Consider the following 17,177-nt stretch of genomic DNA (forward strand, 5'->3'; position numbering starts at 1 on the left):
GTCATTGCTCTCATTGTCCAGCAGAGGGCAGAATGAACAGACTTCAGCATGTCTTAATTACGATGTCAAAGTTCTAGTATTTGGAAAAGCATCCTCTTTGACATGTATCCGGTTGCACCCATGATTTATTGTCAGTTACATATCTGAAGATGAACAAAATATCATCACCTCTCAGGCTGAATCACTGAGGAGGGACCGTCCCTTTGGACAAAACATATTCATCAAGCCTGCATTGGTCTGAACTTGTGACAGAACTGGGCATTAAATGGCCTGGAATTGTAAGTGCAATGGTTAATTAGTATCAATGATTACATAGTGTCTGTATCTATATGGAGCACAGTTTTATGTGCTCCATATAGATGGAGCTGTCTGGTTTTATCAGGACTGCTATCACGAATCCAGACAATCAGACATTATAAAAGCTTTCAGTGGATGCCATTCACTTTCCTACAGCACTGTTGTAGAGGTGCATAAATATGACAGTTAAATATTAATTATGAAAGCTGGATAGTAGTGTGGTGACCTAGATTTGGCTGTGCGAGCAGTAGGTGACTGACGATGGTGGAGAACATTCGGGGCTGCTGCGGTTCTGCCTCTCTGCCCTCTTTCAAAAAACATGAGAGCCGTTGTGTGTCGCACGACTGGAGAAAGCCTACATCGTCAATCACCAGCAGTGAAGACACACTAAAATAATACAGTACTGTTTTATAATACTCAGAAACCACACTTTATGGTTTAGTTTCAAGTCCTTAAAACTACCACTATGATCCTCGACTGACTTCCCTACACTATGTAATATCCGGAGGCAGGTAGGAAATTCTATGTTTAAGCTGCCAATTTATTTGGCTTTCTACCAGCTTCTTGACAGCTTCACATCCATTCAGACCCACTATCCCTGCTTCAGCTTAACTTCAGCCCTGGTTAGATTTATTAGACACAAATAAGCAATAAATAAATAAATAAAAGCAGCCTCACTGAAAAGCAGAAACACGGCCAGTGTCTGGCTTTTTGAAACAGACCCGCTGCACTCTGTGTTTACTGTCGTCTGGGGAGAAAGACATTAGACGGGAACGTTTAGAGCTTTGGTTATCTTGTCTTTAAGATTACTGGGGATGTGGCTGGGGTGGGACACTCTCCTCCTGATCCAGTAATCTGATCCTAGCTGGGATTGACTGGGAGGCTCTTCTTTTTCTGGAACCGTCTAGGGGTAATTAGCAGAGTAAAAATGCCTCAATATGGAGGCGTTATGGTCTATGCTCCTCATTAACATACATGTACATATCAAACTTACTGAAATATATAAAGGCTGATTTCTTTAAATAAACATTGGCCATAAAATTACATAAAAATGTAATGTACCTTCAGTATCATGTTATTTTACAAATAAACTTATATTTAGCATAATACAACTTACAACTTAGCATAATATTAATAATAATAATAATGATCTGATGTTATATCAGCACATGTGCAATGCTAGCTGTTATTACATCGAGTTTTATGACTTGTCCGTAATTTAAAATAATAACACTGTCACATTACAGAACCAGATCGGTCCTGATAGTTTTAAGACATGATTAAATTAAAGGCGACATATTCTACACATTTTCCACAACTTTGGGGTCTTAATGAAACATCTGTGACATGCTTTGGTCAAAATACCACAAGGATCAAACACCACAGCAGCATTCTCCCCTTGTCTATACAGCCCTGTTCAGAACGACTGATTTCAGTGCCTGTTCCTTTAAATGAGCATGAGCCACAGCTCGGTTCAGCGCGAGAGCCCAGGAATGAGGAGCGAGGAGCAAGAGATCTTTGTTTTTTATTTAATTAGTAATATTTTTAAAAATTTCTAAAGCATAAAAAAGCAGAATCACCTCTGGAAATGATGCGTCTACAACTCTCTGTTGTCTGGAAGCCAACAGACCGCAGGGGAGACGGTTCCCAGGCTATAAGCATTAATTAACCATTAATTAACCATCAATTTCTCCCTCTGTGCCCACCCCACCATTTGTTTCAAGGGTATCGTCATCGTTGCCCCCCCCTCACTGTCTCTCGCTTTATCTCCTGCCTCACCCTCTCAATCTCCCTCCCTCTTTATCTCCCCCCTCCTTCCCTCTCTCTCCCGCTCTCTCTCTCTCTCTCACTCCCCCTCCCTCCCTGCGCTCGGCTGCTAGGGAGAGCGTGCATCTCCATCAGCACCATTTAGAGTGGAGCACCAGTAAGGCAGTGGAGCCCACCGTTCTCTGCTCCAAAAGTGACCAGAAAGCCAGTGTGGTGGATCTTATTGATTCCCACCACACTCCACTTCTCCCTCTGCCTCAGTGATCTCCCCACTGACCTGTGGATTGTGTAGGAGCTGGAGAAAAGCGGCTGAAGGGCTGCTAGAGTTTACGCTGAGGAGACACACCAGACTTCTTTACTTGGACCTGTCTGAGTTCCTCCGCCTTCTACACTTCTCTACATGTTGGACTAAATACATCTGAGAGGACAATGAGTGAGGAAGTCAAGGAAAAGGGCACCAACAAACAAGCCCACCGCAAGAAGAAGGGAAAAAAGGTAACACCCACTTCAAGTTTAAGGCGTTTCTGATTTGAAGGTTTAATATTTTTTTTAGATCATCAGTAACATTGCATCTTGATGTGAAGGCGTTGTCTTTAAAAAGCCGAGCTGAAGAAGCCAATGGAAGCTTCTCTTTTGTTCTGGAGCTTGAAAGGGGTGTGTTCTCCATGACATGGTTTTGTTTTGAAGCTGCACTTGTTCAAAGGGGGGAAACCAGGGGTCTTCCATCGCCTCCCAATGACCCGGGACACGCTCGCCCGTTTCTTTTGTTTCTTCGCCGTCCAACTAGTCCATGGGGTCAGCTTATTTATTGCTCTGTTGAATAAACAGAGCCTGCTCTAAAGACTTTGTTCCCTCTTCTTATTAATACTCAGACTTTTGAATCTGGTGCCTTCTTAAGCCGTATTTGCCCCACTTCATGTTTTTCAACACATTCTAGAAACTGGACTGGACTTGGGGGTGGGTTCCAAATGAGGGCATAATGAAGAGCGTGGAGTGAACAGAAGGAGACAATAGGGCTGTTTTGTTCATGTCATGCCTTCTTTTTTGTTCATACACCCAGCACAGAGCTTTCCCTCTCTCTCTCGCTCTCTCTCGCGCTCTCAGAGGCACGCTCCGTGTCTCTCAGCTCAGGCAGTATAATCAGCTTAATTGCACCCATTCAGAAACTATTGGCAGCACGGCTTCGCGTGAGTCAGCTTTGGGAGTCGGCACGGCCTGGTACTCGCTTCTGCTCGCAACTCCATCCACTGCCGCTCGTTACGGAGCGCTCGGAGAATGTATGGAATTCCCTTTGTGTGCAACAGGCTCCATTCCCCCCTCTATTTTGCCTTTTACTTCGAATAAAACCTCCCTGTACATAATAATGTCATTGTCTCACCTCATGTGCTCCTTAAGTAATCTGGAAACTGAAGTGTGTGCGTCCAAGTCTGTGTGTGTCCTCTCTGTCGCTCTGTGGTACACCAACCTGTTGCCAAAAGCAGCGAGACGCTCTAAACACAGTTCTGTAGAAACCCTTCCTGAAAATCAGAACTGTATTGTTTACCTGGCTTTGATGTTAAAATGCATATAGAATCAATATAAAGTCTGTATTAATGTAGTATTGTTCAGTTTTGACAGAATTGCACTCACACCAGAGAGCTTTTTCTAATCATCGGAGCATCCGCTCTCCACAAGAAAGCCTCGAACGGAAGAATAATGGGTTGAACCATGTAAAGGCCATGACGGACAGTGGTTACGGAACACCAGGGTCTGCTTATGGGGATTCTTTTTTGTCTTGTATTATTGGAGCACAATAGCTGCACTGCATGTACTCATTTTCCATAGCTCACTCCCCGACCTGACTGTTATTGTCAAGAAGAAGAATTGTGAAGGATTGTTTACCCCGATGGGGCACGGATCTAGAAGAACAAAAGGAACCCGTAGCAGTTCGGTGGCCGTCGGAAGTCTTTTGTCCAGCCAGATGCCAGCAATTAGAGTGAGAATAAAGAGATTAAAGAGACTAAGGTTGAATTTCGTAGAGAGTTGCTCTTAAATTTGAAGAGAGGCGTCGTCAGAAAAGATAACGTGGATGTGTTTGTGGTTGTTGGGGACTTCTGTCTGTTGACAGCATCAACTCTCCGTCTCGCTTGAAACTCTCATAGCTTGGAAAATGTACATTTGGTGGTCTAATTTTAATCGCAGACAGTCAACATGGCGGGGCACCCCTCCCACATGTTGATGTGGAGAAAATGGCTGCTTGGTGATGATCCAGACCATTACTTTACAGAGAGAGAGAAAGAGAGAGAGATGTACAAGGAACCCATGAATTCTTAACACACTGGGGCGGGCAGAGATTTTTCTGAGTGTGTATACTCTCTTTAGGTGTGTAGGGCCCTGCTAGTGTCTGAAGACCCCCGGTACTGGATGGGGATACCAGTGATTGCTACCTGGTTGACAAGATTTCATAAATAACTGTTAATATTGAACAGATTTTACGGTATCATCCTTAAAAAGCACTTGGAATAGTACTGGTATAGATCCCTCTAGCTTGATGTTTTGCATGGGGACCATATTCTTATAAGTAGTGGATCAGACACAGCAGTGTGTGCTGGAGTTTTTAAGCACTGTCCACTCTACTAGACACACCTACCTTGTTGGTCCACCTTGTAGATGTCAGAGACAGTAGCATAGTTTGTGTTGGTCGCTCTCTTGTCCTTCAAAGGACACAGGATGCTACACTTAGGAAGTTTTGGGTTGGTGAACTATTCTCAGGGCTTTTAAAACTCGAGCAGCACAGCTGTGTCTGATCCACTCGTATCAGGACACTAACACCACCATGTCAGTGTCACTACAGCGTTGTCCCTATGTGTGTGTGTGTGTGCATTTTCAAAATGCTCTGTGGTCAGTTTCAAGGTCTACATACATGCATTATGCCACGAAAACATGTCTGGGTCAGTGACTGTGAATGAACATGCATCTTGTGCTGGGGAGCGCACAGCGGACCTGAAGCACCAGCAGGTGTGTAACGGCTGTAGCCATGGTGACAAGGGCCCTCCTGAGGAGAAAAGCAGGTGTGTGTGAGTGTGTGTGTGTGTGAGAGAGAGAGAGAGAGAGAGAGAGAGAGAGAGAGAGAGAGAGGGAGAGAGAAGCCTGTGTTTGGCTGACTCTTCTTGGGAAGCCCTGTTGATAACACCAGTCTATTTTTATATGTTGTATATTTAGCTTGACAAATGATAGGGTTTTTAAAGACAAATATCTCTGCAAGTTCATGATAAAGGCTTCCAGTGTATTTTGTTTTTGTCTATATTTAGCTGAAATGCTCCTCTTTGGTCATTATAGCTAGATGGGAAAAAGAGTTTTTTATTTTTTGATAAAATCAGAAAAAGACATCAAAGAAAAGCGGGTTTGTAAATATTTACATGGGAAAAAAGTTAGGTAATTCTGTTTATGTGAGAAGGAATGCATCTAAAAATGTGGCTGGAGCACAGAGCTCTGTGGTGTCCCTCTCACACGAATCCCTTCTATACAATAAGGCCTACTGATGAGCTTCCAACTGGCCTATTCATATTCTGAATCCTATTCATACCTGTTTTAATATGATTGAAGGGGTATTCTACCTGTTTTTCAAATTTCTGACAGATGTTGAAAAAGCCATTTAGAGTGGATTTTAATGTAATGTAATGTTCACTGTAGAGATACTCCATTGTATGGTACCTACTCTACTTGACTGTACCCAATTCTCCTCGCATTTTGGAACCTGATACCCAGCTGTTTTTACCAAATTTACCAAAGGCTAATTGGTGCTGGATGTCTGCATTTTGTGCTGATTGACAAGTCTCTCTGGCATATCAGTGCTCTGTAAAGTATACACATCACGTTTAGTTCCTACTCCACTCACTTGAAACCACGAGTGAGCAGGGCCTAAAAATGTACTCATTCCAGGTAGCAGATTTGCCTGTTAAAAAAAAAGTAATAGAAAAGAAAGCAGAGTATAGCCAAGTAGAGTAGGTACCATGCAGTGGAAAAGCACCATTATGGACTCTTGCTGAGGCTGTTACAATGGTTGTGATTGGATCCAGTGGTCACTATTTATACAACACAAATTGAACCATTTTATTTACTATCCACAGCCACCAGTGAACTGAATTTGTCCACGATACACCATCACAGGGACATCGTTGGATTGTGCCAATGCACATTCAGTCCGCTGCACTTCTTTAACATACTGTGTGCATATTATACATGTTGAATGGGCAGACTTCCAAGACACCTATAATGTAAGTCAGTACACTAAAATGTAAGTGTCACCATGAAGCCTGAAGCAATTCACACACACATAAAGCAAACCAGCGCTTACGTAAGTTGTCCCCTTCAAAACAACACCAAATTGTTTGGCTAAGGTCCGTGTAGCTTGGGCTCTCAGCTTTAACGACACGTCAATCAAGTTTGTAGACCAATCGGAAGTGGGGAAAAGGACTCGCGAGCGACGACAAGTCACAATCAAAATAAACAACAATCAAAACAATAAATACGTTTTTTCAAAGTTTAGATCCCTTTCACTGCCTGCCCTTTCCCTACTGAGACCATTGGCATCAATCTACAGCCAATCAGGGAAAGCTCCCTCCTTCCAACACATCTGGCCTTCAAGGGGTAGAGTACTGGGTAACAAACAAGACTAGATATCAAAATAAATCTAGGTAACTCAGAACTTATTTCCTGTTTGGTGCATGGAATTAGTTTGTGAAGAAAGATAAAATGTAAAATGTTGCCATTAAGCTTAGATAATACAATTTTTTTCTGCAGGAAAAATGAATAATTTTCCTTATGGAGTGGTTGTGGTCTTAAAAGATTCCAAAGAAGATTCCAAAGTAAATTAAATTAGAAAAGTGCCTAAAATGTTTTGTGGTTTTGATCATATTTTTACCACTGAAGATTCATGTCAATATCTTGAACAATTCTGAAGGTTTTTCAGTAACATTACTTCATAAGATTGCCTCTAGGTTATTCACTGCCTCAAGATTTGGGTATGTAATTTTAGGTGGAAAATGGAAAAAATACCTGCAATGTTAAGCATGAAATATTATCAGGATAAAATTGAGATCATGATCCTGCAAAAAAAAATTTTAATAATGTATTTTTTTAATATCGCACTCAGGCCAAAATAATATCTTGATGAAAATGTCTCAGGCATGTTGAAATACAATTCTTACATATTTGAGGTAGCTTTTGAAGGCATTAAAAGATTTGGACAGCCTAGCAGCATGATTACAAACTCCATAAATCCCCATTTAAGGAGGCTTATTCCATGTTTTTCCATGTGCTATAATCCGGTATTGGTTTGGACTGAGACAAGTTCATAACAGCTTAGTGGGCTGTGAGCGTGTTGCATTACTATGAGATAGATGAGGATGGAAAAGGTCATACACTCTGTTGTATAAAAGACATACTCCTAAACCTTTTAGACGTGGTACTTCGCCTGGAGATGGGTGAATCACCCAGACATCCTGTGAACCTTAGTCTGACCCTACACTCTGGATGATATTTACAGTGTCACTGAAAGCCAATCTGGACCAACTGTTCTAATTGGGGAACCATTCAGGAAGTATATCTTGGCAGCCCTCAACAGGCTGGAGATGAGTGAAGTGCCACATTGAACACACATAGTGGGGGGGCACGCACACACACACACACACACACACACACACACACACACATAAGACATAATGTGCCTTTAGATATGCACATTTTTGTGAATTCTTTTGAGTGATAACCGAGCCAGATTTTCATATTGAAAACACATAGTAATTTAAACCTCTACACTTGCCAAGAAAAATGTATTTATTATATGTCGAGATCAGTGGTGGATGCTGGTCTTTCAAGGAGGGGAAGCTCAATTTCGGCCTACATCATAAAATGTGTCGGTTTATTTATACGTAAATTCTACCTTCCGTTCCTTTTTAAGAAAATGATCTGTGACCCTGTCGTACCAACAAGGCGTCTTTTCCAGGGACTTTACTAGTGTCCTCTCAATGGCCAGCAGAGCTAGGCTGCTTAAACGGCCTTGGCCCATGTGAAGTGTGTCCGCCTGTGAGTGCTTTGTGACGGTGGAGGGGCTCAGCAGCACACGCTGGACAGAAACTGCCATAGAAGTCAGAAAGAGTGATAGAAGTCAGTCTCCAAACACAAGCAGCTACAAAATTCCCACCAGAAATAGAAGCTCGATTTGTCGCTAGTCGTTTTTAACAAAGTAAATGAACGTCTCCGGTTCAACTCAGAACATAATGAAAATGTAATGCTCCCACGGATCTTTACACCAGAGGATCGCTGATTCGCTCATTCCGCTGTCAATCAAAAAGGGATTCAGCCTCAGACAGATCATCCAATCATCATGCAGAAGCTGAGCGTCCGGGCCAGCCGAGGCCAGCCCACTGCCCCATAGACCCCCAGAGACGCTGAGCGTCCGATGCGCGGGACAAAGCCCAGCATTTATCCAATCACTCGTCTCGTTTCACTGCACTTCGCTGCTTCGCTACTGAACTCTGTTTAAATCACTGTGAAGCTGATTGAGAGGAAAGCCGCGTCTTTACCAGTGATAAGAAGCTGATTCTGAACAAAAGTTGAGCGTGTTGTAGTGCATATTTATTCAGTGACATGTACACACAACAGTATATATTTGATCACTTATTTTTTGACATTTTAGGGGAAGCTGAGCTTCCCTTGCAGTCTTAGAGCAATCGCCTCTGGTCGAGATGTTATAAGAAGTAGAATTAGGGCTGGACGATACTACCCTTCAATGAACAGATTCAATCAGCTTGCTGGTAAAAAAAAAAAGCCCAGAGAGAAAAGCCCACACTTGTCGCGCAGTACAAAATAAACTGAGATTTTTGTATAAGCCTTTTCAATCAGATTTGACTAGGTTTACCATATTTTATAAAATGTCACTGTGGCTTGTTGGTTTTGGTCATTTTTACAGTCTCACCCCATTCAAAAACACATAGAAGCCTGGTCTTGTATTAGTGGAGATAACTGCCTGGAAACCTTACTGACAAGACCACTGAGGTTTGGAATAGTAGATGACCTACAGAGCAAAACATACGACCTCTAGGAGCTCTACTTCACTGTTGAGCAATTTAAAATATTTTCTTCTTTAAGAAGAATATATTGCACTGTGAATACAAGAAAATTGGGCGTGTTTATGATGTAGACAACTTTTGCTGGCTTCACATGTCTTTCCCTGGCTTTCAGCTGTGCGTCTCAACGTGTGAAGCTCCAGCTCCAGTTCCTGCGTGCCTCTGATGCTGAGATGATGATTGTGCTTGAAGCCCTCTTAGTGCGAGAGCATTCTTCTTGTCAAATTAGATATTTAAGGCAGGATGGATTAGTGCAGCCTGAGCCAGAATGAAACCTCGGAGCTGCTGGAAAATAAACTTCTTCTTGGAGTCCTCCAGCTGCCGATGCTCTCAGATATGTATTTGTCTTTTCAAAGATGTTGTTAAGCTATCTTGGGACTGGAAGTAATTAGCAAAAAGAAGGGAAGGGGGAGGGTGGATTACAGCTGGCCCTATGTTGATGTTCTGAAGTCACGTTACATTTATGAGGCCTTTACCATATTGTATTTGCCTTCGTGTTAGCATAAAACTATGTGAACGTTCATTTCACACTGGTGAATTAAACAGACCCCATGACGGGTTATTGCAGTTTCCAACCTACGGCACAGTCTTAATAAAAAATTTGGCTTTTTTATATTAACCACAGGGTGTATTCCCGCCTTGCGCCCGATGATTCCAGGTAGGCTCTGGACCCCCCGCGACCCTAAATTGGATAAGCGGTTACAGATAATGGATGGATATTAACCACAACATCGTCAATCACGAAAGAAGTATATTCCCATAATAGTTTGATATATATATTTTTTTCATCCAAACATTTATTCATTATCTGTAAGAGCTTATCCAGTTTAGGGTTACAGTGGGTCCAGAGCCTACCTGGAATCATTGGGCATGGGTATACACCCTGGAGGGGACGCCAGTCCTTCACAGGGCAACACACACACACACTTTTGAGTCGCCAATCCACCTACCAATGTGTGTTTTTGGACTGTGGGAGGAAACCAGAGCACCCGGAGGAAACCCATGCGGACACAGGGAGAACACACCAACTCCTCACAGACAGTCACCCGGAGTGGGAATCGAACCCACAACCTCCAGGAGTGGGAATCGAACCCACAACCTCCAGGCCCCTGGAGCTGTGTGACTGCGACACTACCTGCTGCACCACCATGCCGCCCCCTTTCAAACATTAAGAAACAAATTATCATGTACATTTGGCAGACCATAGGTGTCGAGCTGTAGGGCTATTGTTTTCTTACTTGGGTCAGAAATAAAAGCTCAATATACCATGTGGGGAGCAGCACTGTTTACCGCTCCACTATAAAACTCGCTCTATGTTTTGTAGGGGCCTTGACACATTCTTGAAAGACTCTGTGAGCAGTGCCACAAAACCTGTGACTTAAACCCATGACTTTCAATGGTCTCAATCCTCAATCATGTTGTGCTACCCATTGTGATAAACATATTAAACCTCATCAACTTTTGCTAGTAGTTGCTTTCTGTTAATGGCAGTACACTCAGTGCTGCAAACCACGAAAAAAACTCAAATATACGAAAAAGGATAAACTTTACCACAAAGAAATGATAAAATATGGATTCATACTGATTTGCCAAAACCTTTGCATTTGGTAAAAAGTGATACTTCTAATCATGAACTACTGAAACACTTACAGGCTGTAGTTTGTTTCACATCATTGTTACAGCTGGGAATCCCTGTTAGTCTCATTTGAAAATAGCCATTTGTGATATTGCAAAAGCGGTTTGAAAAAGGATATATTTTGTTCATAGTCCATCAGAGCTCCTGAACATAAACAAACCAGAGAGAATAGCATTTCCCCACAATTGTAGTTGTTCCCCAAACGTCACACCCTAAGGAGGATCTGGAGCTCCGACCTACACACAACCTTAGAAATAAAAGAGCCCATACTGTATTTTGCGGTCTGCCTATGTCTCAGACATGACGTAAGATGAGTGATGCTGATTTTGTCCTGAATATTACGTAAATAACAGGCACTTCTAAGTTCTTCCACCTCCTCAATTGAGTCCCTACAATCACAACACTGGACTAACACAAGAGAACAGACTTAAAGAGAAAAAGGCTAAAAAGCAGAGTTCCTGCTCCTTGCTCTGTACTCCTGGGCCCCCGTGCTTGAAAATAAACAGTCGCTCATTCTCAACTGTGGCTGAGACTAGCCGTTCTGAACTGGGCTGTTTACATAGGGTAATCCTTGTGGTATTTTGACCAAAGCATGTCACATTTATTAAGATCCCACTTGTTGAAAAAGGGGTACACAAATGTTCCCTTCCAACAGACCTCTTTTCAGTAAAGTGAACAGTTTTTCAGTCTTAACATTGTGTCATCTAAATGTCACAGTAGAAAGTTGTGGCATTGATATTGATTGCAGACTAAGAGCAGATGACCCCTAGGGTGCAATGGCCTCTTACTGCGAAGATGGACAACTGTAATCAGGACACTAGGGACATGGGCTTTTCTGAAATGAGGCTTTGAAAGAAGTTAAATTACATTACATTGCCATTTCTGGATCCACTCAATATGACAGAGGTACACCCTCCATATTAACACAGCAGTATGAGTTTTGGAAGGCTGGATTGATATTAGTTATATTAGTTTTGTTTTGTATTTCCTAATGTCCAAGCCTTGTTTTAGTCTTTTAAGGCTTCACTTAATGCTCTGTGGACATGATATCACAAGCCCTAGCATCGCCAGTCTGCTTCTGACAATGAGTAATCATTTTTATTTCCTCTTATATGCTTAAAGTCACAAATGACTTCTCAGTATTAATCGACTTCATGATATCATCACGGCCCTGGATGGTATCACCAAATTTTGCATGTCATTGCGAATGCTGAATACTGTTGGAGGGGACCGCATCATATCCTGTCTAAGGATTTAGCCACTGCCTCTTGGAGGACGAGGGGGGACTTCATAATGTCTGCCATCATCTTTAATAACAGGTGATTTATAACATGTACTATATGCATGATCAGGTTGATATAACTGACCAAAAACTCTTACATTATTTGCATTATTTTTCTTTCCTCACTAAATTAAATCATAATAAAATGTCCCTTCTATTTTCAGACAGATCTAGTTAAATTTTATTATTTCAGTGAGCTGCAATTTAGATACATTTAGAAAGAGCTCATTTGAAGGTAATCTTAGCCACCCTCATAACCTTCTGGTTGTTTTCACAACTGAGCCTGGTATATGGTGATGTATAGGCAGACAATCCAGTTTTAAGATATTTCAAGGGTTCTCTACAAATAATGGTTTTGCAAATCAAATTATAATATGAATTCAAGACTCTATCTACACTAAAATCTACGCTTAAAATGCATCAAGGCAATTGAAGCTTTAGCCTCCTAAAATGCCTTTTCATGAACAGCAAAATCAACAAGCTCATGTATTTTCTGTAACTTCTCTGTTCTGTTCAGAGCCTACCCAAAATGACAAGCCTAGGAAAAATCACAAGACAGGAACACACCCTGAGAGGGGCACCAGTCCATCGCAGGGCAACACATGTTTTACAATAATTAAACAAATGATTCCAAAACTGGTATGAACACTATCAGACATGCCTCGTACATGTTTAGAAAGGCTCAAATGTGAAAAAAGCTGAACTTGCCACACATCAGGTAGTTTATCTCCAGATGAAAGCCTCACAGTAGCGTATAGATGTGGGCCAGATATGTAATCCTAGTTGGAATGTCCAGCAGCAGGCATGTCGGAAGTCCGCTGTGGGCTTTGCCGTTCCCAGGCTCTCTGGTGTCTCTCTGGTGGAACCTGATAGTTACGGCCCACTGGCCGGAACTTAAGGGGCTGAGTCTGGAGAAGCAATCTGAATCTGAACAGTCTCTAAAGTTCCCAGGATCTCTGGATCTCCTTCCTGACAGTGGACGTAACAGGACCCCAGCAGAAGACCACCTGGAGTCTGAAATATTGGAGGCAAAGCCTTTCCAAAAATACTCCATTCATCATCACTTAATCCTTTATCACTTAATTATGTTAAAGTGAACATACACAGAGGACCAGGTTTTTATAAATGATGGCAAAGTGCACCTAAATATTCCTGAATACTAAACATGCAAAATATGCCACACACTGTTTGCTTAGTGGGTGGGGCCTTTTTAAAATGATCAGCAAATATTTCCAATGTATATTGTTCCTTTATAAGTGATGTCTCGCCTGGGTTGAGGGAATGACTCAGCTTTAAAAGCAATTCAGTTTGGATGTACTTAGGACTGAAAAACAATAGATTATTATTATTATGTCTGAGAGCTGAAGAGCAATTAAAGTCAGGGAGAATTCCTTCAAAACAAAGAGTGAAGTCATTATTATATTTGAGCCCCTGAAAATATATGCCCTGATTTGGATCAGAACAGCATTACATTCAGTAAAGGGACAAGGGTCAAGTTGGCCTCTTATTTGAATATTTTGCTGAATATTTTGGTCCACCTTAAAGGAACACTAGGTACACTCTTAAAAATAAAGGTGCTATTCAAAACGCTCTTTGATCTATGCCATTTAAGAACCACTTTTGGTTCCATAAAGACCCATGTTTGTATAAGAAATGGTACTCTGGGCTCAGCGGAAACTGCACCACCCCCCCCCCCCCACCTCCCACCCACCCCCCAACACTGTGGTTTCAGGACACTGTTATAAAAGTGAATTAAACTCTGCAACTGCAATGGGAGAACAGGAATAACAATGCTATTTCTACCTATTGCTGCTTCAAGGGAACACTGGGTTTTTTGCTCCTGCAGCTCCCCCTTGGAAGTCGGTGGTTTCTCACGCTCCTACAAAAATTACATAATGCCATTTCTGCAGTGCTGAGCCCAGAGTAGCAAGGACAGAGACACTATTCCCCCTGTTACAGGTCATCACAAGAATTTTGGAGCTGTAATGTAAAGTAAAAATATTACATACTATTCCTTTAAGTGGGTGACATAAGTCTGAAATTAGTTTTACGTAAGGTGGATTTTTTGTTCCACCTTAAAAGTTGCAGCTTTTACATTGTGCCGTCTGAGACTGCTGCATTTTTTAAGGTGGCATGGAATTTACAGTTCAGAATCCTGGAGGAGACAATGGTCTGCAATAAAAGTGTAAAGGAATACAGCATTGTGAGGCATGAAATGGTCCCCCAGAATGATGCACCTAAGTCCTTGGTTAGTTTATCAGACGAAACCAACATATAGATGTAAACTATAGCTGTTTAGTTACTACGTATTGCCCAATTTTTCTGTATTTTCTATCACTTTATTAATGGTCAGTTGTTATTGAGTGTATCACAGCACATTTAGAGCCCTATGAAATCATTTTTTTTCACCATTTTTTTTCTTTAAAATCAAAACTATAAATAAACAAATCAAGAGACTGCTGCTATGATTTAGCAATAGTAGGGGCATCAGTACGTCAGTGATATCAGAACCCTCTCCTGTTTAGGAACCGTTTTTATGTTCAGTAACTGTTGCTTTACATAATGAAATACACACTGACCAGTAATGAATGGGATAAAAAATGCCTGATAAATTGTAATTTAAAATAGATGCTCTCCACTCCAGGGGTCAGTAAATTCATGTGTATATTCATGATTTGGAGTACGTTACTGATTAAACGACCAAGGATTTGGACCATTCAATTTCTTTACCTTAATTGCTGACCATTGTCTCCACCTGTCTTCCAAACTGTAAATTCGCTGCAAATCCAGTCTACTCCATTTTAATTAAATAAAATACAGTAATCAAATACGCTTAAAGCAACAAGCACAAGCAGATATTGGTTCAATTAGTTAATTTAGGAAAAATACCTCCCAGTGTAATAAGCCAAATTATTTTTACACTGGATTGGGAATTAAAGTAGCCGTTAAAGAAGCCTCTGCTGCCGTATCTTTATTTATTGCATTGCTTGCTGCCAGCCTGCACCATTTTGTCAAACCATATTGGGTTCTGCTGAGGCAAACACTACGCATAATGCAGAATCTGGCACTGATTCACGAGAACAGAACGGGACCACAGTATATCTTTGGCCTGGTTAATGTAAAACACTAGGGTCCAAATTTCAAAATGTATTACTGCTTAAGCAGCAGCTCCTCAGGCCAGAACACTTTGCACCAAGATTGTAATGAGGCTGCTTTTATTGTTAACAGCGAAAATGTTTCACTGATTTAGAGTTACAAACGTCTAAAACAGTAATGTTTCCATCAATAAAGCAGCACTGACTCATTATTCATTTGAGTAAAGTTATGTAACTGCAGTGTGCATTATAATAATACATATTTAAGTACTCAGACTGTTCCTACCACTCTTAGCTGCAGGATTTACATTATATATCTAAATGTACGCAGACCCTCCTTCTAAAGAGTGAATTTAGCTCATTTAAGGTGCTCCAACATCAACAATATAACACCATCCAATCCAACATCATAATTTGAACTAACTATGCTCTTGTGCATGCTGGATGCAATCAAATCCTTTTTTTCCCCAGTGGTCCCCAAGTGGGGGGGGGACTATTTTAGTGGGGGCACAGCAGGGCAAATGAATACCTACAAGTAGAGCTGCACCAGTTTAGAATTTTTTGGGCCTATACAATAACCTTGGAGTCTCTCATAACTATATTTATAATTGATAATGTTATGTTTTTGTAATTAAAGCAACTTCACATTGGATTAAACAAAACAAATGATTTTATATAATAGGCTGTCATAAGACAATCCCTTTCTTTAGGGTTTGTACATTTCTACACTTTTTATCCTTTAAATTTATCAGTTGTAGTTAATGTATATGTACTGCTGGTTCCGCATGAATGGTTTCTAGAGGGGCGCCAATTAGTGAAGCACCTGGTTTGTTTTGGAGCGCGAGGGAGAGAGCGGCATAGAACGGCGAGTGACAGAGAGAGAGAGAGAGAGAGTTTGAGCGAGTGTTTGTAATCGTGTTTCAGTAATTAATTCAGATGCTGAATGACTGTATCTATTTTTTATGTGCTTTATATACGAAGAGCACCTGCACTGTGGTGATTGAGAGTATCTTTCTGTCGCTTAACCTGCTGGGTGTGTGTTTTATTAGTTTTCACCACGGCGAAATTTAATTCTCTCTGCAAAAAAACTGAAAAACGTCCGCACGGCAGAGATAGTTGTGTATTTACAGGCATCAGTGCATATCCGCAAGCACAAAAAGGCACCAAATCATCGGTTGTAATATCGGCTAAAATTCCAATATAGGACCGAGAACAAAATGATTCCACATATCGGCGAATAATAGATCGATCGCCGACATATGGTGCTTCACTACCTATAAGATTTGTCCCTTTATTCTGTTTTGTTCAATAAGAAGTTCCAACTTTGTATGAATCACAATGTTTAAAGCAAAATGCATGTGTTTGTTTGTGAGAGAGGGCAGATGGAAGGGCTCAAAATTAATTAAAAAAAGGAGCACTGCGGAAAAAAGTCAGAAACAGAATTCTGTGTAAACTAGGGGTCACCATCTATCTGCCTGTTTTTTCCTGTTTTTGCCTCATTATTATTATTATTTTAATACTTTGTGATGTAAATGTCAGGGGTTGTTTCTCCTCTCTCTCTCTCTCTCTCTCTCTCTCTCTCTCTCTCGTTGCTTTCCTTACGCTTCCATTGCTCTGTAGAGGACCAGCGAAAACAACAAAATGCCATTTTGAAGAAGCTCCAGGGAATTAACAGACTTTGGCGTGTCTCTCTGTAGGTACTCAAGTGTGTAAGAGTGTGAGTAAGAGGTGGAGTAAGAGATAGAGAGTGAGAGAGAAATGGGTGAAAATCTCTTGTAGTCCCACTGATTGTACCCTGCACCATCACTTCTTGGAGTGCTATTATCACTACTTCATGCTGATGATGACAGTGCTAGAAAAACACAATTTACAGACTCTGCTCGGCCCACGGTGGGCTTCTGTAGGCCGCAGTGCACCTCACAACCTCACACCGTTGACTAACACAGCAAAAGGCTGAAAAAAATTCCAGAAAACAGCTTACATCTCTATTA

This window comes from Hoplias malabaricus, chromosome 3, assembly GCF_029633855.1.
Source record: "Hoplias malabaricus isolate fHopMal1 chromosome 3, fHopMal1.hap1, whole genome shotgun sequence".
NCBI classification, from domain to species: Eukaryota; Metazoa; Chordata; class Actinopteri; order Characiformes; family Erythrinidae; genus Hoplias; species Hoplias malabaricus.